Below are 27,581 nucleotides of genomic sequence, written 5' to 3' on the forward strand. Positions count from 1 at the left end.
GAACGACCTCTTTCAAAGTGGCATCTCTAGCCTTCAACTTTTGTGTGTGATGAATATGAGACCCAACACAAATCGAACTTCCCTTCTAGAGATGGTATGGTTGCTTGGATCGACTCACCTGCAAAACAAAAGAACTCAAGTGGGGTCACTCCCTAGTTGGCCCCTCAATGGTAATAAAATCCTTAGCGTAATTTTATTAATTACCAAAAATGGTTAGATTAAAATAAACCCCTGAACAATATCAAGAAAAAGAGTGAAAATGGAATTCATTCCACACAATGCATAAAATTTACACAAGGGTTTGCAAAAATGAGCTCTTTATGATGATAACACTTATATCAATTGACAACACTAACAATACAATGAGGGTAGGCTAGCTTTGCTAAATTTTGGTATGTTCTATGCTAGAGCAATTTATTTAAATTTTCACAGTTAGCAATCACATCAGCATTACGATAAACTGCAGATAGAACATAAGTATAATGTGCAGAAGACAAGCCAAGACAAGAGGACACAAGATATGGCGCGAGCCAGGGACAAACCCCACAATGTGTGGGGAAACCCTTTGATCAAATCTTCTTTTATCTTCAAAGTTCAGCAGAGAGAGAGAGATAGTACATATACATCAGAAGTCAAAACTTTGACTTGACAAGATAAGAGAAGAGATCTTCATCATGAAGATGATATAATGAGGTTGCAGATCTGATGACAAGGACTGCAGATCTAAACTTAGGTGACGACATATTTCTTCAAGGTGATCCCATCACCGTACTGCATCCAACCATGCTGCATCCAATCATGCTACATCTTCCAGAATGCTGTCTTTTTCCGGCAGTACTAGTTGTCGCTGCTATATGAGCTGGTGCATCAAACTTCAGTTCTCATCCTTTATACAGTCATGATCTAAGTTGAGGTTTCAGTACTGCCATACTTGCAAGACTGATTTGTGCAACCCTTAACACAATCTATGCTGCTGGCTATGGCCTGTGGCTTAGCCCAGCAGCAAGTAAGGTCTACACACAGTACCCAGCTATCTTTATCCTTGAACAGCAATGTCTTCCAATCTTCTCCTGAGAGATCTTCTTAGACAGACTTGATTTACCTTCTCTTTGAGTCTGCACCAGACACAGTCACTTGATGTATAACGTGGTGACTGGTTAGGGTATTTCTTCATTGTAGTTCTGCCCCTCAAGAACAATGTCAACATGCCCAGAACAGATCTCAAATGAGTCACGCTGTCACCTACAACAATGTGGCATAATGACATATCCTCTAAGCTGTGATATGATTACTTTTAGCTGTCTTTCCTTACAGCGTCTTAAGGTACCCTCAATTGCTATGTATAGAAGCCTCCCCTTTGCTGCGTGTGAGTGCCTTTTCTTGCTGCATATAAACCTCTTGGATTGTGACCAGACAGCGTATAGATTAGGTGACTTTCAGACCTGTGGCAAGGGCTCTTTTAGAGCTTTCTTAGACAGCGGATGGAAGGTCCCATATGTATCTCCTTGCTGCGTAAACACCTTTGCGTTTAGGGCTGTTGACATCATCTTGAACAGCGTATAAGTGACTGCGTTTAGATCTCCATGAACAGCGTATAAATGACTGCGTTTAGATCTTCATGAACAACGTATAAATGACTGCGTTTAGATCTCCATGAACAGCGTATAAATGACTGCGTTTAGATCTCCATGAACAGCGTATAAATGACTGCGTTTAGGGCCTCCTTTAGTCAACGGATTAGGGCTTCCTTAAACTGCGTATAAGTGTCTCCCTTTGCTGCTTAGATCATCATACTGCAGCTAGGGCATCATACTAGGCCAGCGTATACTCTTGGTTCTCTCCTTCTCCAAAAACCCAGACGTGGAGAGGAGATCACCTCAAGAATACTTGTGCAAATGATATCAAATCCTCATCTATTTATACCAAAATGAGGATGATGAATAGACACGCCGGTTGGGCTTCTAGAGCCTACATAAGAGCTGGTCGGCTTGACTATAATTACATAAACAAAATAAATTCATATCTCCATAAATACTTATCGGAATCGGATGATCTTTGGATCAATCCTACACCTCTCGACGAGAGGGATCCAATAAAAATATCAGCTGCCATAAATAAGCCGACCCACATGGAGTTTGGCCCTAGTTGCCAATTTAACACTCCCTCTCAACTAGGGAGAACTCCATCTGCTGATCCATGTGTACGACTGTACTATCTCTGCCATCAGTGCCCTGCACTGTTCTGCCCAACTCTGCTCAGCCCTGCTGGCTCTGCTCTACTCTGCTCAGCTCTGCTGGCTCTGCTCTGCTCTGCTCAGCTCTGCTAGCTTTGCTCAGCTCTGCTGGCTCTGCTCTGCTCAGCTGGCTCTGCTCTGCTCTGCTCAGCTCTGCTAGCTTTGCTCAGCTCTGCTGACTCTGCTCTGCTCTGCTGGCTCTGCTCTGCTCAGCTCAGCTCTGCTAGCTTTGCTAAGCTCTGCTGGCTCTGCTCTGCTGAACTAGGAAGAAGAAGAATTGATCGAGAATGTCTCATACCATTCTCCACTGACCCGAAGTCAGACTCAGAGTGCGTACCACTGGTCCCAGACCAGTCTCAACTGACCCAAAGTCAGCGTCATAGTAGGTACCACTCCTATCACTGGTCCCAGACCAGTATCGCAGTCTCAGAGAGTGTACCACTGGTCCCAGACCAGTCTCAACCGACCCGAAGTCAGCGTCATAGTATGTACCACTCTCACTGGTCCCAGACCAGTACTGCACTGACACGAAGTCAGTCTCGGAGTATGTACCACTGGTCCCAGACCAGTCCCAGCCGACCCGAAGTCAACGTCATAGCATGTACAACTCCTACCACTGGTCCCAGACCAGTACCATTGATCCCAGATCAATGGAGGACATCCTAGCGTAGGGAGTACAGTAGATACAACGATGCGTCCATCGGTATTACTATGGTCCCTAACTTCATTTCCCTGCTCATTGATCAGATGAGAGGTACTTCCCATGAGTCCCGGACTGCATGGGTAGGAAGCCTTGACAGGAGAACTTAATCAATCCTGTCCTCACAGGAGAACACATCAATCCTGCTACAATCGCCATGGAGAACACATCAATCCAGGCTGCCATGGAGAACACATCAATCCAGGCCTCACAGGAGAACACATCAATCCTGCTACAATCGCCATGGAGAACACATCAATCCAGGCCTCACAGGAGAACACATCAATCCTGCTACAATCGCCATGGAGAACACATCAATCCAGGCCTCACAGGAGAACACATCAATCCTGCTACACAAGAGAGCGAATCATCTTGTCCCACAAGAGAGCGAATCATCTTGTCCCACAAGAGAGCGAATCATCTTGTTTCAGTGCGCACCACCAGGGGAGGGTGAGTCACCCTGTGGTCGTATGTTGCTCCAATAGAACTGCAAGCCCCCCAAAGCTCCTAGAGCTCAATGTATGCAGCATGCAGGACCCTTTTACAAAGGTCTCTCGACGACTCCAAGTCGTTCGGGAAAATCACAAATTTGATCTTTCCCCCGGGGCTTTAGCAACCTGTATATCATCTCAGTGCGATGGAGCCTCCTTGCTCATCGACTTTCCATATCCCAGATAAGGCAGTATCTGATGTCTATCTGCTGGAGCAATTGTCAAATACGGGATTCCTCAATAATCGAATCCCATCTCTGGTTGTCACAGAGATTCACAGTGGTATTCATCATGTGTACAAACAGCTCACTGAAGAGCTTCAGCAACCAGACTGCCTCACAGAAGGCCATACTATCAGCAATGTATTCTGCCTTGGTGGTGCTCAGAGTCACCGACTTCTGCTTCCTGCTCATCCAGGATATCAAGGCAGATTCCATACAGCACTGAGAAGTGCTCTAGTGATCCTCCATACTTCCTGCCCACTCATCATTCGAATAATCATGTGGTTTCATATTTTCGGCATTGTATCTCAATCCATGAGAGATTGTGCCCTGAAGATATCTTAGAAGATTCTTGGCACCAATCTAGTGAGGCTCAACCAAATATGAGCTCACCATGCTAACTGCAACACAGATGTCCGGACGGAGGTTCTCTAAGAACATCAACGCGAATGAGTTTATGAAACTCAGAGGCATTTCCCAAATCTGGTCCGACATCATTACCATATAACTTCTGAAAGTTAAGATCCTCGAGGCAGTCACAAGCTTGCAGCTTATCTTCTCACATTCAGAATCCAACTCCCTCTGTCTCCTATAAATGAGAGGGTCTGCACCTGTCAAACATAGGTGCCGGTACGAGAGGTTCATCATCCACAACCTTCGAGTAATGGTTTGGATCGATTTCACTCCTAGTGAATCTCAGCTGCATTGGACAGCTATCAATCCTCTCATACTATGCCCGAGGTGTTTTTCTTCAAGCCATAGAGGGCTTTCTTCCTCGGGTTGTTCCAAACCTGTGAACCTGTTACATGAGGGGAAAGGTCCCCTTATAATATTTTCCTTCGGTACATTTCAGACATGTACCTTCATGCTTCTTTTTGAATTCAAGCATCCTAGTCACCATCTGTCTCACAGACCTCCGGTGCTGAGTCAATGGACATGATCCCCAGTGGACTTCCTGCAACTTGATACAACCCTGAACTCAAAAACATCTTTAAAAGATCTGTTTTCAAATACGTACCTTTCCATCGATAAGTGCCACCTTTGAACCTTCGACTTCCATTACTGTGGTTCCTTGCTTCCTGGAGGAGTCGACCGTGTCTTTGATGACCTGCATCTCCAGTCATTTTTTTGATCATTGAAGATGTCCCAGGGATGATAGTTATCTTCATCAAGAGATGTGTCTCTGCCACTCGAACTTGTTTCAACAAGGCATCCGCCTTTCCTTCCACCCTTAGATCCGGACTTCCCAATGAAGTGATCTTAAGATGGACCATCAGAATCTTCCGCTGTGCCATTCTGATAACCTTCTCTGCTTTGACTTCACCCTAAGTGAATTGTGAAGAACCCATTGATCCTTTTGTCTTGTCCCAACTGCCTTTGGTGATTGCTCTTTCACTCTTGCTTGGGCATTGTCTTCACCTCAGCTCTGATACCATGCTAAATTTTGGTATGTTCTATGCTAGAGCAATTTATTTAAATTTTCACAGTTAGCAATCACATCAGCATTACGATAAACTGCAGATAGAACATAAGTATAATGTGCAGAAGACAAGCCAAGACAAGAGGACACAAGATATGGCGCGAGCCAGGGACAAACCCCACAATGTGTGGGGAAACCCTTTGATCAAATCTTCTTTTATCTTCAAAGTTCAGCAGAGAGAGAGAGATAGTACATATACATCAGAAGTCAAAACTTTGACTTGACAAGATAAGAGAAGAGATCTTCATCATGAAGATGATATAATGAGGTTGCAGATCTGATGACAAGGACTGCAGATCTAAACTTAGGTGACGACATATTTCTTCAAGGTGATCCCATCACCGTACTGCATCCAACCATGCTGCATCCAATCATGCTACATCTTCCAGAATGCTGCCTTTTTCCGGCAGTACTAGTTGTCGCTGCTATATGAGCTGGTGCATCAAACTTCAGTTCTCATCCTTTATACAGTCATGATCTAAGTTGAGGTTTCAGTACTGCCATACTTGCAAGACTGATTTGTGCAATCCTTAACACAATCTATGCTGCTGGCTATGGCCTGTGGCTTAGCCCAGCAGCAAGTAGGGTCTACACACAGTACCCAGCTATCTTTATCCTTGAACAGCAATGTCTTCCAATCTTCTCCTGAGAGATCTTCTTAGACAGACTTGATTTACCTTCTCTTTGAATCTGCACCAGACACAGTCACTTGATGTATAACGTGGTGACTGGTTAGGGTATTTCTTCATTGTAGTTCTGCCCCTCAAGAACAATGTCAACATGCCCAGAACAGATCTCAAGTGAGTCACGCTGTCACCTACAACAATGTGGCATAATGACATATCCTCTAAGCTGTGATATGATTACTGTTAGCTGTCTTTCCTTACAGTGTCTTAAGGTACCCTCAATTGCTATGTATAGAAGCCTCCCCTTTGCTGCGTGTGAGTGCCTTTTCTTGCTGCATATAAACCTCTTGGATTGTGAACAGACGGCGTATAGATTAGGTGACTTACAGACCTGTGGCAAGGGCTCTTTTAGAGCTTTCTTAGACAGCGGATGGAAGGTCCCATATGTATCTCCTTGCTGCGTAAACACCTTTGCGTTTAGGGCTGTTGACATCATCTTGAACAGCGTATAAGTGACTGTGTTTAGATCTCCATGAACAGCGTATAAATGACTGCGTTTAGATCTTCATGAACAGCGTATAAATGACTGCATTTAGATCTCCATGAACAGCGTATAAATGACTGCGTTTAGATCTCCATGAACAGCGTATAAATGACTGCGTTTAGGGCCTCCTTTAGTCAACGGATTAGGGCTTCCTTAAACTGCGTATAAGTGTCTCCCTTTGCTGCTTAGATCATCATACTGCAGCTAGGGCATCATACTAGGCCAGCGTATACTCTTGGTTCTCTCCTTCTCCAAAAACCCAGACGTGGAGAGGAGATCACCTCAAGAATACTTGTGCAAATGATATCAAATCCTCATCTATTTATACCAAAATGAGGATGATGAATAGACACGCCGGTTGGGCTTCTAGAGCCTACATAAGAGCTGGTCGGCTTGACTATAATTACATAAACAAAATAAATTCATATCTCCATAAATACTTATCGGAATCGGATGATCTTTGGATCAATCCTACACCTCTCGACGAGAGGGATCCAATAAAAATATCAGCTGCCATAAATAAGCCGACCCACATGGAGTTTGGCCCTAGTTGCCAATTTAACAAGCTTTTTATAGAACAATTTGCAATGGCTAGATAATGGCTAGTTTTGACTCTTCCTCAAAATAGTAATTTACTAGTCATCCACAAGTTGGAGACTTAGTATTTTTTCATAAAATATTACAATATAATTTGTAATTCACCCACTAGGAGGTCAACTTGGACAAATTTCCACAATTTAGCTCAAGATTCCCTTTTCTCATGGTCCATGATGGTCAATAGTCAACATAGTAAACAATAGTAGATCAATGTTCCACTTGGTCACCCTTGAAAAATTTGATTTTGTCCATTGGAGGAGAAATTCATCTTTTAGCGGCTACTTTCTTGGTCCATTGCTCAACTAATTGATCCACCAGGTCTCCAACAACTAGTTAGACCCTCTAACTCCTAGTTGACTTCACCAATGACTGTTTTTTACTTGACTTTGTGTTTTAGTAATTTGACCTAGCCACATGGGAGTTGGATCTCCAACTCGAATTTCTAATTTTCTTGGCCCTTGGATATGTTAAAATTTACCTAGATTTGAACTGGGTATCTCTTGGAATCTTCATGTCTTGCCTAGCGTTGCCACATCATCATCCCTTGTGTTGGATCTCTAATTCCCTTGGGAATTTAGAGAAACTGAGACATGGATTTTCTCCCTGTCATTGAGTAGACCACTTTTGACATAATGCATGTCATAGTCAAACCCAATGTTACCCTTGTTCTATCACCTCAAAACTTGTTTTGACATGTTGACCAAGCTGTAACTAGCCACTACCTTCTTTGATTGGAAAAATTTGATGTGGCATGGATTCCTGTCTTCAAATTGCACATTCTAAGACCAATTTGACATTTTAACCATGTGGGCTGCTACATTCATATCCATGAACTGCCTTGAGAAACATGAAATGTTGTCAAATAATACCGCTGTGCTCTAAGAGTTGTCATGAGGAATACTACACGAACTTTAAGGTCACCTACAGACTTTATAGACCCTAACCATGTGGAATGACATAGGTACACCTTGACGTGGGATGAAATGGCCCATACATCGATGATCATTCTTATAAATGTAGGCTCCTAGAAAACCATGAGTCCACAAGAAAGTTGGCCTAAGACCCTCCAATTACATATAGGACAAGAGTAACCTGAAGTGAAACTTCAAGGGACCAACCATGGTCTAACCAAGACAACAAGATACAAACTCTAAAGGCATGACACAAGTATGGGATACCTAATTATAGACCCTCACATGGTTTTTACATCACTTTGACTTGTGACCTTGGGCTTACAATGGTGATGAAAAATGTTGCACTAATAGATATGTTCCCCTGTTGACATGCAGGGTAACAATAGGTATACACCATATTTATTTTATTTCATATATTTATTTATGATATTCATATATCTTCCTATATCATATATCTCATATTTATTTTATTTTTGTTATATTTTATTATATTTATTAAGTATTATATGTATTTTTAAATTTAGAGGTTTTTGAATTTAATTTCAAATTTTATGATCAAAATTTAAAATGTCAAATTTTTACTGAACTTCAAACTTGTTGAATTCAATAATGAATTTGAACCAGGTGTCTTAGTTGTTAGAATAAGGTTTATCCAAACCCCAAAAGTGAAATGCTCTCCTAACATGCTCTTCCTTGTGCTTAATGCCCCTCCAAGATGGTATGCTCTCCAACAATATGCTAGCCCAATGCTCCCTCTTCCACGATGGTTTGCCATCCAGTTGTCCTCATGCTAGACGCCCCTTCTCTGATTGTGTGCATGCCCTCACATGTGCCCATTGCTACTTTCACACATGCCAATGTGGTCACAAAGTTCCAATTCTCCTCATCAAAATATGTCTGTGGGTCCATCACCAGCCTCTATGAGGCATTGTCCTTAACCAAAGCATCGTTAATTCAAGTGTCCAATGTCCAAGGTGTGTATTACATGGTCCCAGGCACCCAGGGCTAAGAGCCCTCCTCTAAGTGCCCAACACTCGTCCTTCTAGGTAGGCACTTTTCCTGATTGAGGAGCCAACTTCCCCATTTTGTGCACTCAATGGGTTAGTCAAGGTAACAACCTCCTAGTTAAGTGTACCATGTTAACACTTCAACTAAACACTCCAACTAAGGTCAAACATCCACTCAAACTAATCCATCCATGTCTATGAACTTTGAAGCATTGCCAAGGGGTAGGAGACATAGTGCTCTCCTAGAGAGGTGAAAACACTTTTGGACTAGCCCCAAAAATTAACACTTCCTCTTTACAAGAAAAGTGTTATTTGTATCTCATCAATTCCATCTAAAATTGCAATACGTAATTCCAGTGCCTCTCACAAAATTACTAGAATCCTCCTTCATAATGTAGAACATCATACATACTTTGTAAGAGCCACACTCACAAGTATAAGCCTGCACACCCCAACATCTAAAAATCATTGCTCATAAAGGTGGGTCTCTCTCCAAGCGATCACAACTTGGCCTTTTGATGGTGAACATGTAAAGACTCTAAAGAGAATACAACAAAGCAATTGGGTTTATGCCACCAAACCAAGCTACTCTCTCTTACCCTCTACCGAGGGCTCCAAAAGGAAAGTGACCATTTGTGAAACTAAAGGAACATAACCCTAGACCACTGATATGCTTAACTGTGAAATCACTCAAGAAAAAGCATGACATCAATGGTTACCTATCAAAACTCCAACATTACTAAAGTCATCGTCACGACCAAATTCATTTGGTGCCACATCCAGAGTTTTTTAGGGCATCCTGCAAAGATAATTACATCTTCTATGTGACCACGACAAGTGGATCAGATCTATGAAAGCACATAATAAAAATTTGCAAACATCTAAACTCATTGATCCTAAAATATCAAGCTTGAGGTAAAAGGTAATAACAACCCATAAGAATTTACTATCAAACTACAAGCATGGGAGTTCCTTTCAAACCCCACAAAACCTGTGTAATTGAAACAACAATCTCAACAATGGAAAATCCCTCTGAGTGAAAGAATCTTGAAGCAAGAGTGTCATCATTGTCAGCTCCCTTTGCCTAAGAGAGTCTTGTTAAATTTTATAACCATAGAACTTGACAAATTATTTCCTTGTGATTTCCTTTCTGCTGATTAAATTTAATACAACTTTACAGAATAAAATGCATACACTGGGATTTTTCACTGGCAAAACAAAATTTCAATGGAAGCAAATAAGACCAATTTTCACAACATGCACACACATAATTTTTTCCCTTCTAATATGCTTCTCATTAAAATAAGTATAAACACATATATCATACAAGAACTCTCAAAATGAACAGTTTGGTATGACTTAGACAGTGCAATAGGATGGTGCGACTACACCCTTTCTGCAGCATTTCCGACATCGGTTAGGGTTTTGCAGGTTTGCTGATTTAGTTTGAGGACTTCTCCCTTATGCTCCTTACCTTGCGGGAGTCTCAGGGTTCATCGCCTCACCTCTTTTTCGTCACCCATCCTGGCATCTGGCACGGGGTCTTACACTTGCACCATGGTCTGTCGTTTGGTTGGCGAATATGGAGGTAGACCTGGTTGGCTATACGACGACCCATTTGTAACTATGCCCATCTGGACCACATTGCCCCCTCCCTTGTCGGATGCGTCACTGTCTGCGCCCCCAATCTCCTTTTTTGGTTACCCTGGGGTCGTTACACCGACTTTTTTTCGCTGACCCAAACTCCTTGTGTTCGGACGTCTCCTTGCCTGATGACTTGCAACCTTGGCCGGGTTTTGATTACCCTCCCCCTTCTCCGACATCCCTACAATTCCTGGCTACATGCCTTCATTCCAGCTCCCCCTCTTATCCGCCGGGTTATTCCTCTATTCCTTCTGTTGTCAATTTCCCTCTCATACTGCCTCCTGAACCGACATCTTTTTCCCCGGATCACCTCCCTGGGCCTCCTCCTTTTCAGTCGGAATCCCATATCTATTTCGTATTTGCCCCTCCCTCTTCCGGCTACTTTAAAGGACCCCGTATCAACTTGGTGGATTGTGACTTTGACCCTAGGGTTGATGACTCCCTGGACCCCCTTCCCGAACCCTCCTCTGGTCCCCAGGCTAATAAGCATCCCAAAACCGTGAAGAAGTCCAAGTGTGTCAAAGCAAGGAACAAAGACGTCTCTCTCAGATTCGGTGAAGGGATTCAGATGGGGGATGTGGTTGATACGGCGGACCGTGTTTTGGTGGGGCGCGTACGCAGGCGAACGCATTCCACTGCTAGGCTTCGACAATGGATCATTGAAATTTGGGGACAAATACTCTCTAAACTGCCATCGGTTACCACTCTCTTGCGTGGTTGGTTCGCCCTTCGGTTTCAGCGTTCAGACTATACTACGTGGGTGCTCTCAAAATATTGGCACATTGAGCTTGCACCTGTCTTGCTCAAGTGATGGAGTCCCTTGTTTGATCCGGAGTGGGAGTAATTGGGGGCTGGTCCTATCTGGGTGCGGTTACTTGGTTTGCCGCTACACTTCTAGTCCGAAGACATCTTCAAGCGCATTTGGAAATGCACTTGGCACCTACTTGGATCATGACAAATCTTTCACTGTCTCCGACAATATGTCTTTGGCCTGTTTTTTGGGTTCATCTTGACACTAGAGAAGGATTGGAGGAACAGATTATCCTTCATTGGAAGCATTTCACCCACGTTTAGATCCTTGACTACGAAGGGGTGCCCTTCAAGTGTAGACGATGCCACAAGGTTGGACATTTATATAAGGAATGACCCTTGGTAATATCTGTTCCTCCTTAGGAGATCAGGACTGATGGTTTGGTGGACAAGCTGGGTTCACAAGCACAACGGATGCCCTCAGCTCTTGGTAATCTATCAAAGGCAAAGGCACGGGGGAAGGAGCGTGTCACCACTCTGGTTTGTCCTCCCTCGCCTTCGCTTACGAGATCCCGGGCGGCGACCACGGCAGTGCTCTCATTGGGTAACCCTCCTTCCTATTCTTTTGATTCATCTTTTGCACTTTCTGATTCTTTTTTGTCATCCTCTTTATCACATTGTACCTCAACATATGCACCTGCATCGCCTCCCCTGTCTTGCTCCCTGGTTCATCCTCCCCTTATTTTCTCCAATCCGCCTCCTTCCTTCCAGACCCCCCCCTTGACTGTTCCTTCGACGGAGGCATCAGACTCTTTGCGCCCATCCCACTCCTACAACCTCTGCTCCTTGGACAAATCCTCTTCCATAGATATCTATGGAATTGGTATCATCCCTCCCCTTAAGCCCCCCAAATCATCTCGGGCAGACACTCCTCCATATCCAAAGCCATCCATCAAGCTGGTATCGACGTAGCTGAAGGTCGACAACTCACTATTGATTGGGTTCTTAGAGCACACAACACCTTATCTTCATCTCCCCCAGGAAGTGGTTGTCCTTTAATTGTCGCGCGCTGGCTAGCCCTGCTAAAAAACAAGCCTTCATGAGACTTATGGAAACTGAATGGGTGGATGTCCTATTCCTTCAAGAAACCCTTGGCCTAATTAATATGGTTATACCTGTGTTGGAATCTCTGATACCTGGATGACAATTTCATGCCCTAAATGGTTGTGGGCGATCTGGGGGTATTGCCGTTGGGTTTAACCCTAGATCGGTAAGATTATCAAATGTTTATGGTGGGAATGGCTTCATTGGTGCTGTTATTTTCTCATACGACTTGGGGATGGAGCTTTGACTGATTAATGTGTATGGCCCCTGCCACAACCAAGTTGCATTTTGGGAACAACTCCTCAATTCATCCCTTTTACAAGCTGATAATATCATTATGGGAGGTGACCTCAATTTTTCCATTGGACATGCTGAATCATGGGGGCACAATGCTCAGATTGACCCTTTATCTAATACTTTGGAGGCTCTACTTGATGATCACCAGTTTATTGATATCCACATGGTTCGTCTTCAGCCTACCTGGAGGAACCAAAGGACTGGAGAGGTCATGTTGGCTCGAAGGCTGGACCGTTTCCTCATCAAGGAGCAATTTTTTGGGACCCTCTATAACTACAAGCAGTGGGTGGGATCGGGGGGCCTATTTGATCATTCTCCTATTTACCTTGAGATCGTTGGTCATGCTCGCAAACCAAAAGCTCACTTTAAATTCAATGCCACTTGGTTAAAGGATCTAGACTATATCTATTTAGTCTCAGACTTTTGGAAGACTCACCCTCCTGATTTGGTCGAACTATTTCGGAAGGCTTCTCCAACAACCTTCTTAAACTTAAGCAATTAACCATAGACTGGGCCCATAACAAGAGAAAGATGGATGATCACAAACTCCAATCTATTGAGACTGAGATTGCAAACCTGGAAGATGCTAATGGGATGGGCTACCTATCTGCGGATGCCAAGTCCCACCTCATTAAACTGGAGATCAAAAGGGATAGGATTCTAAAAGACAGAGAGGCAACTTGGAGACTTAGGAGTAGTGCCCTCTGGCTAAAAGAGGGAGATGACAATACAAAATTCTATCACCAATATGCAAATGGGCGTCGTGCGATCAACACCATTTGGCAGATGGCCAATGAGGAAGGTCAGAGAGTACACTCTTTCAATCATCTGGCATCACTCAACACCTCACACTTCAGAAATATTTACAAGGCCTCACAGGAAGCAACATTGGCAGAAATTATCAGGGTGGCAGGACTTTTTCATTGTTTGTTGATCAAGAGGCAGTTGAGGATCTATACAAGCCAATTTCTATGGGGGAGCTGGAGAATACCTTAAAATGGTTAAGAAGGACAAGAGCCCTGGCCCTGACGGATGGCCGATCGAATTCTACTTGGCTTTCTTTGAATTTCTTGGGGAAGATCTGCTCCATATTATTGAAGATTGTCGAACCAGTGGTCGAATGTATGAGGCTTTCAATTCGACCTTCATTGCCCTCATCCCTAAATCTGATTCCCCTAAGTCCTTCAATGACTTTCGCCCCATCTCACTTTGCAATTGCATATATAAAATTATTGCCAAGATCATCACCAACCGGCTTAAGCCCATCCTATCTACTCATATATCTCCTGAACAGTTTGCCTTTCTTAACCACCGTCAAATTCATGATGCCATTGGTACTGCACAAGAGGTATTACACTCCATCAAGATAAAGAAGTTGAAAGGCACGGTTCTCAAGATCAAGCTTGCAAAGGCTTTTGATTGCACTAATTTGCTTTACTTGAGAATGCTCTTTAACCCATTTGGGTTTTCCCCTGGAATTGTCAACTGGATCATGTGCTGCATTACCAAAGTCTCATTTAGTGTTCTTATTAATGGATCCGCCTCGACCTTTTTTCATGCAAAATTGGGTCTTCGACAGGGCTGACCCTCTCCCCTCTTCTGTTCCTGCTTGTTATGGAAGGCCTGAGTCGGCTCATTACAAAAGAACGCAGACTTGGTCGTCTCCATGGTATCAAGATTACCAACAACTGCATCCTTACACATCTACTTTTTGTTGATGATCTATTAATTTTCCTCAATGGGAGTCTCGACGATTCATGAGTCTTACTATCTATAATTCAGTTATACTGTCGATGCACACCCCATGAGATTCAATTTGCACACCAAAGATTTCCTTACTCACTCTTATCATTAGATGATGGATTGAAGTACCTTGGGTTTCGACTCAAACCCCTACAATACAAGATTGCAAATTGGACCTGGCTAGTAGCCAAGATTGAAAGGAGACTTACTATTTGGCATCACAAATACCTCTTCAGAGCTAGACGATTGGTCTTAATCAAAACAGTATTGGAAGCCATTCCGGTTTATTGGATGTCCATGGCTTGGATCCCAAAAGGAATACTTACGAGAATTCAACAGTTGTGCAACAGATTCCTATGGAAAGGGAAACATGATGGTCACATTTATGCATGGGTTTGTTGGGATTTGATTGCACTTCCAAAGAAATGGGGTGGATGGGGACTAAAAAACCTTGAGTCCTTCTCCAAAGCACTTGCTACCAAGATGCATTGGAAAATTCTCACAGCAAAAAGCTTATGAAATGAGGTCGTTTATCAGAAATTGTTAAATTGGCAACTAGGGCCAAAGTCCTTGTGGATCACCTTATTTATGGCTTTTGTTTTTCCTAGATTCCTCTCATCGAGAGGTGTAGGATTGATCTAAAGATCATCCGATTCCGATATATATTTATGGAGATATGAATTTATTTTGATTATCGACAAATTGTCAAGGTCAGCCAGCGAACTTATGTAGGCTCAGGAGCCCAACAGTCACATCTATTCACACTCAATGTTTGCATATAAATACAAGGAGACTCCTCATTTGGAAAACTCATTCACTCATCTTCTCTCTCTCCTATGCATAAAAGGAGGCTCTCTCTCTCACACGTGTCGCTGAAAGGAAGACGTCCTAGTTCAAGGAAGACGCAGAAAGAAGGACGCTAGGACAACATGTCATCTCTTTGACCAGCGTTGACCAAGCGTTGACCATTCAAAAGTGCGGATTGGGTGTGTTTGCCTCTCCCAGGTAGGCTGCAATTTTTGGCACGAAAATTGAGGTGATCTGACCTCTGGTTTGAATGGTGTTGACTGCCCTAGTTTAGGGCTGCAAGTTGACTTCAGAAATCTGCAAATTCACTGAACTTTTGGGGCTGTTCAAGGGCTGTTTCTTCAGGCTGTTCGAGGACAAGTTGACCGGAAATTGACCAAGTATTTTAGAGGTCAATTTCAACAAGTTTGACCAAGTTTGACTTTGCTGATCTAGGGTTTGTTGCTGCCAATTTAAAATTACAGAATTCAGAGTTTGTACTATTTCTCTCTGCTGAACTGTTGAAGATAAAAGAAGATTTGATCAAAGGGTTTCTCCACATTGGGGTTTGTCCCTGGCTAGCCGCCACATCTTGTGTCTCTTGTCTTGGCTTGTTTTCTGTTGATCATTTAATGTTCTATCTGCACTTTACATAATGTATATGGGATTGCTAATCTGTGGATAATAAGAACAAGCGTTGACCATTCAAAAGTGCGAATTGGGTGTGTTTGCCTCTCCTAGGTAGGCCACAATTTTTGGCACGAAAACCGAGGTGATCTGACCTCTGGTTTGACCAGTGTTGACTGCCCTAGTTTAGGGCTGCAAGTTGACTTCAGAAATCTGCAAATTCACTGAACTTTTGGGGTTGTTCAAAGGCTGTTTCTTCAGGCTGTTCGAGGACAAGTTGATCGGAAATTGACCAAGTATTTTAGAGGTCAATTTCAACTAGTTTGACCAAGTTTGACTTTGCTGATCTAGGGTTTGCTGTTGCTGATATAAAATTATAGAATTCAGATTTTGTACTATTTCTCTCTGCTAAACTATTGAAGATAAAAGAAGATTTGATCAAAGGGTTTCTCCACATTGTGGTTTGTCCCTGTCTAGCCGCCACATCTTGTGTCTCTTGTCTTGGCTTGTTTTCTGTTGATCATTTAATGTTCTATCTGCACTTTACTTAATGTATATGTGATTGCTAATCTGTGGATAATAAGAAGAAAATAAGTAAACTGCTCTAAGCATAAAACATACCATAATTTAACATGGTATCAGAGCTGAGGTGAAGAAATGAGGGTGGAAGAGCAAGAAATGCCCATACTTAAAGGTCATCTCTCTGCCTTTTCTTCTCATACTAAAAGAAGAAACAATTCGGGGCTAAATTCAAAGGAAAGGCTAGACCAAAGGGTGGAAGAAAATGACGATGTTACAATTGCAATAAAACAGGTCACTATGCAAGGGATTGCCTTGATAAAAGGGACTCACACTGGGACAATGATCAAAATCCCTCTCAAGGCAATCAAAAGAATGGTAGGTCAAATGGCAGAGGTAAAAGAAGTGTCGGAAATCAAGGAAGAGGACAACCATTCAAGAAGGCAAGAAATTCCAGGTATGAATCTAACACTGTTAACAAAAGCAAGATGAATATTATCTACCAGCAACTCTATCTACTACTGCTCCTCCGGACTTGCTGGGAAATTGGCTTATTGATAGTGGTGCCTCAAGGCACTTCATTGGTTACAAAGAAGCTCTCTATAATCTGATAAAGAAGGAAACCAACCTGGACACTGTTCTTGGAGATAATTTAAAATATCCCGCGAAAGGCGTAGGAAATGTCACTTTTCAGTTGAATCAGGGTAATACCATCCACTTATAAGATGTATTATATGTACCTGATGTCAAAAAGAATCTGGTGTCCATTTCGGCAATGGAAGACAAAGGCTACAAGGTGGCCTTCAACGATGGCAAAGTACGTGTATGGAAAAAGAACTTTAAAGATGCATTTACTCTTGGGTTTCCAGTCGATTCATTATATCAGGTCGAAGGAAGTCTGTTGGGTGTCATGTCTTGTGACACATTTCTTCGGTTCGAACTATGGCATTGGAGGTTTGCTCACCTTCATTATAAAGTTCTACTCGATGTAAGAAAAATGGTGACCGGGATGCCCGAGTTCAGATTAGAGCAAGAAGGTGTATGTCCAGGATGTGCCAAAGGAAAGCTCAAAAGGGGACCATTCCCCTCAAGCCAAAGCAAGACCTCCGATATATTGCAGTTGGTTCACTCAGACATATCCAATATGATGCCTGTGAACTCTTTGGGAGGATATTTATATTACCTCACTTTTACAGATGATTATTCTCGCAAGACTTTGATATACTTCTCGAAAAAGAAGGATGAAGTGTTCTCTTGGTTTCAGCACTTCAAAGCCTTGATCGAGAATCAAACCAAAAAGAAGATCAAGACCTTAAGGACTGATAATGGGACTGAATATGAATCCAATGAGTTTCATGATTTTTGCAAAGAGGCTGGCATTAAGAGGGAGACTACTACACCATATACTCCTGAGCAGAATGGTGTGGCAGAAAGGAAGAATCGTACAATTGTGAAAGCTGTCCGTGCTATGCTCCATGATTAAAGACTTCCGAAGTTTCTATGGGCCGAAGCTGCAAATACTGTCGTATATGTACAAAACCAATGCCCTCATCAAGCATTGGGTTCCAAGACTACCAAAGAAATGTTCACCGGTAAGAAACCTGACGTATCTCATTTTAGAATTTTTGGAAGCCCTGTATATTTTCATGTGCCTAAAGAGAAAAGGAATAAATTGGGTGCATCTGGAAAGAAAGGAATCTTTGTGGGCTATAGCGAAAATACTAAGGGCTATAGAATCTATGTAGCTTGTCAAAGGGGAGTCGAGATTAGTCATGATGTCACCTTTGACGAAGATATGGCTCTTAGCAAAGTAGACAATCTTCCTACTTTAAGGGGATCTAAAGAAGATGACACCGGGGAACCAAAGGAAAAGGAAGATGAGACGATGCCCGATGTGGAAGAACCTATGGATCTTATTGATCCTCCTCCGCAAGAGCCTTCCTCTTCTAGGAAGAGGTCTTCATGGCTTAGGGGGACACTTGATGATGTTGAAGGACACATTGCACCCCAAGGAACCTTCCGTGAAAGTAAGAAGCCGAACAGGTATCAGGGATACCTGACCATCATGAGCACGATCATCCAAAATGAGCCTTCGTCATTCACAGATGCCGTCAAGCATCAAGTATGGAAGGATGCTATGACTGAGGAATATGAGTCCATCATGAAAAACAATGTTTGGGATGTGGTCCCCAGGCCCTAGGACAAAGCAGTTGTCACTTCAAAATGGCTTTACAAGATAAAGCATGCAGTTGATGGAAGTGCGGAAAAGTATAAGGCTCGTTTTGTCGCTCGTGGCTTCTCCCAGAAGGAAGGTATAGACTATGACGAGATATTTGCACTTGTTGCCCGATATACCGCCATCCTGTAACTGCCCCGAAATAAAAACATGTAATAAATTAGATTAATCAGGTGATTTATAATCAACACGCAATTTATCAACTAATTAACATCAATTCCAAAAATATGAGCAGAGACACTTCCCTGTGGCGATGATGTTTCTCACTTGTGAGTTCAGGGTTTAACGCTAGTTGAATTGTGCTAACTGCAACAAAGTCTTGGGGACGACTCTCCACCCAACCATAGGCTCAATTGCACAAAATCTTGCTACAACTGGCCACCCCTGAGACCTCAATCAACGTACCACTGCTAGGGAATCCTTTGTCTCACAACACTATTCTCCCAAGAGAATGGATGATGGAATCATGGAATGATGGCATGCTTCTCATCTTCCTCACCATCTAGAGCAAACATTGGAAGGGGAACCACATGCACACACTCCATGTGTCAACATGCAACTTTATTGCTTTCTTGTTTTATTTCTTTTGTTTTTACTTTTTGATAGCTTCACTGATTTTTACTGCTTTCTTGTTTTATTCTTATTTATATTTATTTAGAGCATGTAATTAATTTATTAATTTATTATTATTTATTTACTATTACTATTTTTTATTTGTTTATTGTTTATTATTATTTATTATTTATTATTAAGGGACATTACATACTCCCCCACTTTAAGGAACTTTGTCCCGAAGTTAAGTTTTTATTATTTATTATTTATTATTAAGGGACATTACATTTATTTTGTTATTTATTACTTCATGTAACAGTCCCGACACCCTATGCTAAACTAGTATAACCAGCAGGCATCGAAAGTTTCACAACACCCAGGAAATCCCAAGGAATCTCTGTCCTTTTTCCTACTTTTGGAATCAGGCATAAGCCTCTTCGGTCTGTATCCTAGTCCAAGGCTGGCCCCAAGGCTCGCGCTTGACTCAGACCTCATCTGCCATCAGAGTGGCGCAGCGGAAGCGTGGTTGGCCCATAACCCACAGGTCCCCGGATCGAAACCTGGCTCTGATACCATATGTAATAGCCCCGAAATAAAAACATGTAATAAATTAGATTAATCAGGCGATTCATAATCAACACGCAATTTATCAACTAATTAACATCAATTCCAAAAATATGAGTAGAGACACTTACCTATGGCGATGATGTTTCTCACTTGTGATTTCAGGGTTGAACGTTAGTTGAATTCTGCTAACTGCAACAAAGTCTTGGGGACGACTCTCCACCCAACCGTAGGTTCAATTGCACAAAATCTTGCTACAACTGGCTACCCCCGAGCCCTCAATCAACGTACTACTGTCATGGAATCTTTTGTCTCACAACACTATTCTCCCAAGAGAATGGATGATGGAATCATGGAATGATGGCATGCCTCTCATGTTCCTCACCATCTAGAGCAAACATTGAAAGGGGCACCACATGCACACACTCCATGTGTCAACATGCACTTTATTGCTTTCTTGTTTTATTTCTTTTGTTTTTACTTTTTGATAGCTTTACTGATTTTTACTGCTTTCTTGTTTTATTCTTATTTATATTTATTTATAGCATGTAATTAATTTATTATTATTTATTTACTGTTACTGTTTTTTATTTATTTATTGTTTATTATTTATTTAATATTATATTATATTATTTATTATTTATTATTAAGGGACATTACACATCCGCTCGATCATAGCTCTTGCTGCTTCGCAAGGATGGAACCTACATCAGATGGATGTCAAGACTGTGTTCTTACATGGTTCGATCAAAGAGGAGGTCTATGTGGAGCAACCCAAAGGATTTGAGATTTATGATCGAGAATCTCATGTTGAAGAAGGCCCTATATGGGCTAAGGCAAGGACCTCGAGCATGGTATGAGAGGATCGATAGCTACTTGATGAAGTTGGGATTCACTAGGAGTGAAGCCGACCCTAAACTTTACTTTAAGGTTATAGATGACAAGCCTTTCATACTGGTGCTATATGTTGACGACCTCTTTCTAACAGGTGCAGACTCTCTCATTCACGAATGCAAGAGGAAGCTGGCTTTTGAATTCGAGATGAAATACCTAGGACTTATGCACTATTTCCTAGGACTGGAAGTCTGGCAGAAACCAGGGGAGATTTTCATATCTCTAGGAAAATATGTGGTGAAGATATTGGAGAGATTCGGCATGGTGGATTGCAAGCTCGTAACTACCCCGATGGAGCTTGACTTTAAGAAGTTAAGCGGTAGTGCTGCCGGACCTGTTTTACGAAATGCTACCGAGAATCGTCAACTCGTCGGTTCATTAATGTTCTTGGTGAACTCCCATCCGGATATATGCTTTGCAGTCAACACATTGAGTCAACATATGGTTGAGCCTCACCACTCACATTGGATTGGTGCCATGAATCTGTTGAGATATCTTCGTGGCACAATCACTCATGGGTTGAGATACACTGCCGGAGATGTGAGACTACTTGGGTATATTGATGCTGATTGGGCAGGCAGTGTGGTGGATCGAAGGATCACTTCTGGGTGCTGTTTCTCTTTAGGATTTGCATCGATATCCTAGATGAGCAGGAAGCAAAAGTCGGTGGCTTTGAGCATTGCCGAGGCAGAGTACATTGCTGCTAGCATGGGCTCCTGTGAGGCAGTCTCGTTGAGAAAGCTTTTCAGTGAGCTGTTTGGATTTACATTGGATACCATCGTAATCCTGTGTGACAACCAGAGCGAGATTCGTTTATCAGAGAATCCTGTATTTCATGATCGCTCCAAGCATATCGATATCAGGTACCACTATATTCGAGATATGGTGCAGCGAGGAGCAATAAGGCTCCAACATATTGGTATAAATGAACAGGTCGCCGACATTTTGACAAAGCCCCTAGGAAAGGTCAAATTCCTGACTTTCCGAGAACGACTTGGTGTCGTTCAGAGACCCTCTTATGAGGGTCGAGTATGATGTATTGAGCTCTGGGAGCTCTAGGGGGGCGCAGGGTACTTCTTGGAGCGACATGTGATCACAGGGCGACTCACCATCCCCTGGTGGTGCACTATGTACAGGGTAAAGGTTCAACCTTCCCCTGTGACACCCCGTGGCGACTATGGAACATGATTATTTCTCCTGTGGGCCAGGATGATTCGTTCTCTGTGGTGATTGTGGAGCAGGATGATTAGTTCTCCTGTAGGCCAGGATGATTAGTTCTCTGTGGCATCCACTAGATAGAATGATTCGTTCCCTTGTGGACAGGATGATTAGTTCCTTTGTCGAGGCATCCTACCCATGCAGTCTGGGACTCATGGGAAGTACCTCTCATTTGATCAATGAGCAGGCAAATGAGGTAGGGACCATAGTAGTACTATTGATGGACGCATCGCTGTATCTACCGTACTCCCTATGCTAGGATGACCTCCATTGATCTGGGATCAGTGAGAGTGTTTTACACTCTGAGACTGACTTCGGGTCAGTGGAGGATGGTATGATACATCCTCGATCATTTCTTTCTCTTCATAGTTGGAGCAGAGTGGGGTCAAGATGTACAGGAGAGTGCATTTGATGGATGGATAGCAACGACGGTTTGATGGATTGCAGATGAAGTTCTCCCTAGTTAGGGCCAAACTCCATGTGGATCACCTTATTTATGGCTTCTGATATTTTTCCTAGATTCCTCTCATCGAGAGGTGTAGGATTGATCTAAGATCATCCGATTCCGATATATATTTATGGAGATATGAATTATTTTGATTATGGACAAATTGTCAAGGTCGGCCAACAAATTTATGTAGGCTCAGAAGCCCAACAGTCACATCTATTCACACTCAATGTTTGCATATAAATACAAGGAGACTCCTCATTTGGAAAACTCATTCACTCATCTTCTCTCTCACTTTCCTACGCATAAAAGGGGCCTCTCTCTCTCTCACACGTGTGGCTGAAAGGAAGACGTCCTAGGGCAAGGAAGACGTAGAAAGGACCCTAGGACAGTAGGTCATCTCTTTGACCAACGTTGACCAAGCGTTGATCATTCAGAAGTGTGGATTGGGTGTGGTTTCCTCTCCTAGGCAGGCCGCAATTTTTGGCACGAAAATCGAGGTGATCTGACCTCTGGTTTGACTAGTGTTGACTGCGCTAGTTTAGGGCTGCAAGTTGACTGCAGAAATCTGCAAATTGACTGAACTTTTTGGGCTGTTCAAGGGCTGTTTCTTCAGGTTGTTCGAGGACAAGTTGACCGGAAATTGACCAAATATTTTAGAGGTCAATTTCAACTAGTTTGACCAAGTTTGACTTTGCTGATCTAGGGTTTGCTGCTGTTGATATAAAATTACAAAATTTAGATTTTGTACTATTTCTCTCCGCTAAACTATTGAAGATAAAAGAAGATTTGATCAAAGGGTTTACCCGCATTGGGGTTTGTCCCTGTCTAGCCGCCACATCTTGTGTCTCTTGTCTTGGCTTGTTTTCTGTTGATCATTTAATGTTCTATCTGCACTTTACTTAATGTATATGTGATTGCTAATCTGTGGATAATAAGAAGAAAATAAGTAAACTGCTCTAAGCATAGAACATACCATAATTTAACAGAAATACATCTGGCCCCTTTACACTCTTGATTGGATCTGCCTCCCCACTTGGAACAGGTCTTGCATATCATCCATTTGGCGTGCTGTCTTAAATTCTATATCTTATATTCGTGATGGACTGGCCTGGAGAATTAGGTCGGGCACCCATGGTTTGGATGTGGTAATGCATTTAGGCTCCCACCTGATCTCATTCAATTTTTTATCGAATGCTGGTATTAACTATCTTGATCAAATTGCAGACCCAAAGAATACCACTATTTTTACACAGGCTTGGAAATCAGCTATACATCTTGGCGTCCTAATTGGCACAGTTTCACTAATGCTTTCACTGAATCACATGTTAGGATTCTTGAAGGCTATGATGAACTTATATGGGCACATGCCAAGCATGGTCATTACACTCCCAAGGATGGCTACCCTATTATATACTCAGCACATAAGCCACCAAACTCTGACTGGTGGTGGAGTTTATTATGGAAATTGAAGGCCCCTCCATGCACCAGGCTTTTCATGTGGACTGTACTTCGCCACAAAGCTCCTATGGGTGAGAATCTAATGAAGCGATCCTTCCATGGCCCTACTTGGTGCATCCTATGCCGACAAGCCTCTGAATCTATCGAGCATCTTTTCCTCCATTGCCCCACCATTCTGGCTTTTTGGTCCTTGATCCTCTCCTCCCTCTCTATCACCTTTCGATGGCAGGGGAATTCCATCCTTGAAGCCTAGCAATCATGGTGGATTTCGGCCAAGCCTCCTAAAGCTAGAAACCTCCCTCTATTGGTATGCTGGGCTATCTGGCTGTCCCGAAATAAATCAATTTTCAGTGATATCGAACCTCACTGGACATAGGCCTCTGCACATGTAATATCCATTTATTCTAGTATTCCTGATGATGATCGACCTGCTCCCCTATGTACCATTACCTCTGAAGTTATTGACAGAAGCATTCCTTGGGCCTATTTTGATGGATCTGCCCAAGCACAGGGCTGTGGGGGGGCACTATTACACCTATCAGAGAACCACTTCTTTAAAATTCAGATGGGATTGGGCAATGGCTCTAATAATTTTGTAGAATTGATTACACTTGGACATCTTTGGCACTTTGCTTTAGAAAAAGAGTGTAGGCACATTCAAATATTTGGTGGCTCCAAAACAATTATTAATTGGTTCAACAGTTCATCTATCTGCCATGCACACACACTCAGGAATATATTGGATGATGCACTGCATTTAAAATCCCAATTTGACTTCATCGTTTGTCATCACATCTACAGGGAGCGCAACCAGATTTCCGATCAGCTATCCAAGGAGGCCGCGATCCAGCCTCGGGGCCTATGGATGATCCAGGAACAGAGGGGAATGGACTTCTATCAGTACTACCATTGTCCATACATCAACCACAGAATACAGGGGCCTGACAGGGCCTGATTTCATGACTTTTTGAGCTACTGCCAGTACTTTTTTCACAGAACAGTCTTATGTATATATTTATTTTTTTGACATGTAATTATGCACATACTACCAGTATACCCTACGGAGGTTTTTGTACAAGAACATCTGAAGGTGGTTCGCCACAACTTACAGCATATGCTTCTTCAAGCATCTACAATATGTAATTTTCAAATATTAATGGAAATTACGATTTTTCCTTGGGGAAAAAAGTATAAAAGCATACAGTGGCTCCTTTACTGGGAAAATGGTCCACATTAAATTAACACAAGCTAAAGCAAAATTCTAAATATTACTGAGCACTTATATGACCCACCAGACTTCCCGAAACACCCCCTTGACCTGTAGTTTGTTCAATCCGTGTGACGTATGGCCTGCATATGGCCTGTACGTCATTTGTACAACCCCGTTGGTCTTCCTGCATGGCTCGATCTGCTGCTCTCGCACAACCTGCAACCCTCCTCACTAGCATATGACCCTCCACACTTTGCTCCCTGCATGTTGTTGCCATAGATTTGTACAGCTTGCGTGCTGCTGTGGCAGATTTTGCTGTACAGTCTGCTTGCTATTGTTGCAGATGCTCTGTACAGCCTGCGTGGCGCTAATTCTTTTGCAGCAGATTTCTCGTGTTGTCTTCTTGAACCTGATTACTGGATGAAATTTCTTTATCAATTGGATCTCTTTGAGTCATTGTCCTTTGTGTCTCAATCACTATGTTTTCTGGTGTCTTTCCTCCTCCCATCCTTGCCTTTTTAATCTTGAGGTAGTGGCCAAATCAATTAACCATTGATGTTGAAGTCTCCATAACAATAATCTCTCAATGAGATAAGCAGTTGATATTAAGTCTCCATCGAAAGTTAAGATTAATCTAATTTACTAATGTAAAAAGCTTTACATTTCATTAGATTAAACTCATTTTATATAAAATGACATTTCACTTTATAATTCCTTTAATTAAAGTAAGTTACTAAAGCGAGGACTTTGGATGAATTCCACACATCTTGTCACTTAGACTTGTGCGAAAGTACTTGTCCAAGTTACAAACATCAACAATACTCATCATTACTCTCATCTACTGCATGCTTGGAATCGACTGACATGCACAAGAGCTTATTCATTCTACCCTATTCTAAATAGGAAGAAACAAAATGCTAGGTTAAATCACACAATAAATGCAACACCTAAATCATCTCCTATACAACATAAGATCTTCCTCGTAGTTGGCTATGAACCAAAACAATAATACATCAATAATGAATTGAATAACACGTTGGAATCTCTATCATAGCAAGGCTGAAATTTGAAGTGAAATCATGAAAATGAGAAAGAAGGCAAAAGTCACACCAGGATTGGTATGTTTCACTGCAAGATTGCTCTATCTCGCGGTGGATAGAGAAGATATAAACATTGGGTTGTAAATATAGATAGGGCATCCCATTACTAAACCATGACATATTATCCATAATGCCCTCAAGCAACAATGGTTTAGGCGGTTCGAATAAAAAACTGTAAAATATTTCTTTGTTGCCCTCCAATAAACATTTAGATGAAGAATGGGGCAAGAAGTCATTTTGGAAAAAAAAATTGCTCATATTGTAGGACTTGATGCCCCTTTTTGAATGGCTGGAAATTTGTGCAAAGTACCATGAATTGAAAACATTGTTGTACCAAAATCACACTCCCATGCTGATTTTTTACATTATAAATATACCAGTATCTGAAGATGTTATTCGCTGAAAATATTCTACGTAAGTATATTTTTAATGTTGTAAAAGATCTACCTACAATGCTGCAAAAAATATGCCTCATCTATGAGAAGACATGGCTGAAAAATTTATATATTGACAATCATAAAAATGTCCATTAGGCTGAAACAAATATGTGGCAAAATTAACATGGTTGTTTGTCCATCGCAATTTTTTTACATATACTCCCAATATGTTTCTGTCCAAGAGACACAAAAATCTGCAATCTTGACCCTATGACCCTCATCATGAGAATCTTAAATAGGCTCTCCATGAAAATACTAAAGATCTATGTCCATACATGCCCGCAAATTTTTTTTTTTTTCGATTTTTTCATCCTCTTGGTTGCTATCTTCTTCCTGATATGAGGGGGTGAGCACATATGAAACTTTTTCATCTTCAATTGGCTTTTCTACAAATTCATTTTTTTTAAATCATCAAAATTTGCTTCATAAAACCAAAATTTCGAAGAGGCAAATGGCTTTCCAAACCCTTGTCTTCAAGAGAGGATGAGATGGATGCTTGAGTGCCTTCATCATTAATGTCGTCTTCATTGCTATGGTCACATTGCTTGTAAAATAATTCAATAAAACTTGCAAAAGATGATATCTCCCATTTGCCAAAGTCTATAAACCAATTCACTACCTCATCTTCCAAAGTAATTAGAAATATGTATATCATCACATCCTCATGCAAAATACCAAAATTTGAAATAATCTCCATGAAAGATGAAATGAGTGTTGCGAAAATCGCGATATTATCGCGATAAAATCCGAAAATCACGTTTTTTTGAGTTTGGCGATATTATCGCCCGATTTTTATGCTAATTTTTTTTCACAAAAAATCATGATAACTTGAAAAAATCACGGTTTTTTGGGAAAAAATCTTGGAGAAAAAATATATCTATATATATATTATTATTATTTATTATTATTTTTTTTTGATTTTTTGATGAGGAGGAGGAGCAACAGGAGGAGGAGGTGACAACCTACCCAAGCTACCTCTGTCACCAGTAGAGGACGTGGTCTACCTTCTGTAGCTCCTAGTTCTTCAGCTTCTAGAGCATAGCAGAGTCCACTACCAACTCCACCGGCATCTACATCTAGAGGGGCAGAGGAAATCAGTAGTATTAGACTTTAGTTATTTGGTTCATTTCATTGTATATGACATTATGACTCATGATATGAGATACATTATTATATTT

General features: G+C 41.9%; 1 protein-coding gene across 1 annotated transcript in view; it reads left to right on the top strand.

Moving 5' to 3' along the window:
* LOC149267101 (F-box only protein 6-like) overlaps positions 1-24,528 on the top strand; it is a 35,097-nt gene extending 10,569 nt beyond the window's left edge. Inside the window, exon 2 of the mRNA XM_089398076.1 lies at positions 24,458-24,528. The gene's annotated coding sequence lies outside the window, so the exon portion shown is untranslated. The remainder of the gene's footprint in view (positions 1-24,457) is intronic.
* The last annotated feature ends 3,053 nt before the right edge of the window (positions 24,529-27,581 follow it).

The sequence above is a fragment of the Pinus tabuliformis genome, chromosome 6 (genome assembly GCF_031772625.1).
Source record: "Pinus tabuliformis cultivar Carrire ecotype Pingquan chromosome 6, CPIR1, whole genome shotgun sequence".
Classification (NCBI taxonomy): Eukaryota; Viridiplantae; Streptophyta; class Pinopsida; order Pinales; family Pinaceae; genus Pinus; species Pinus tabuliformis.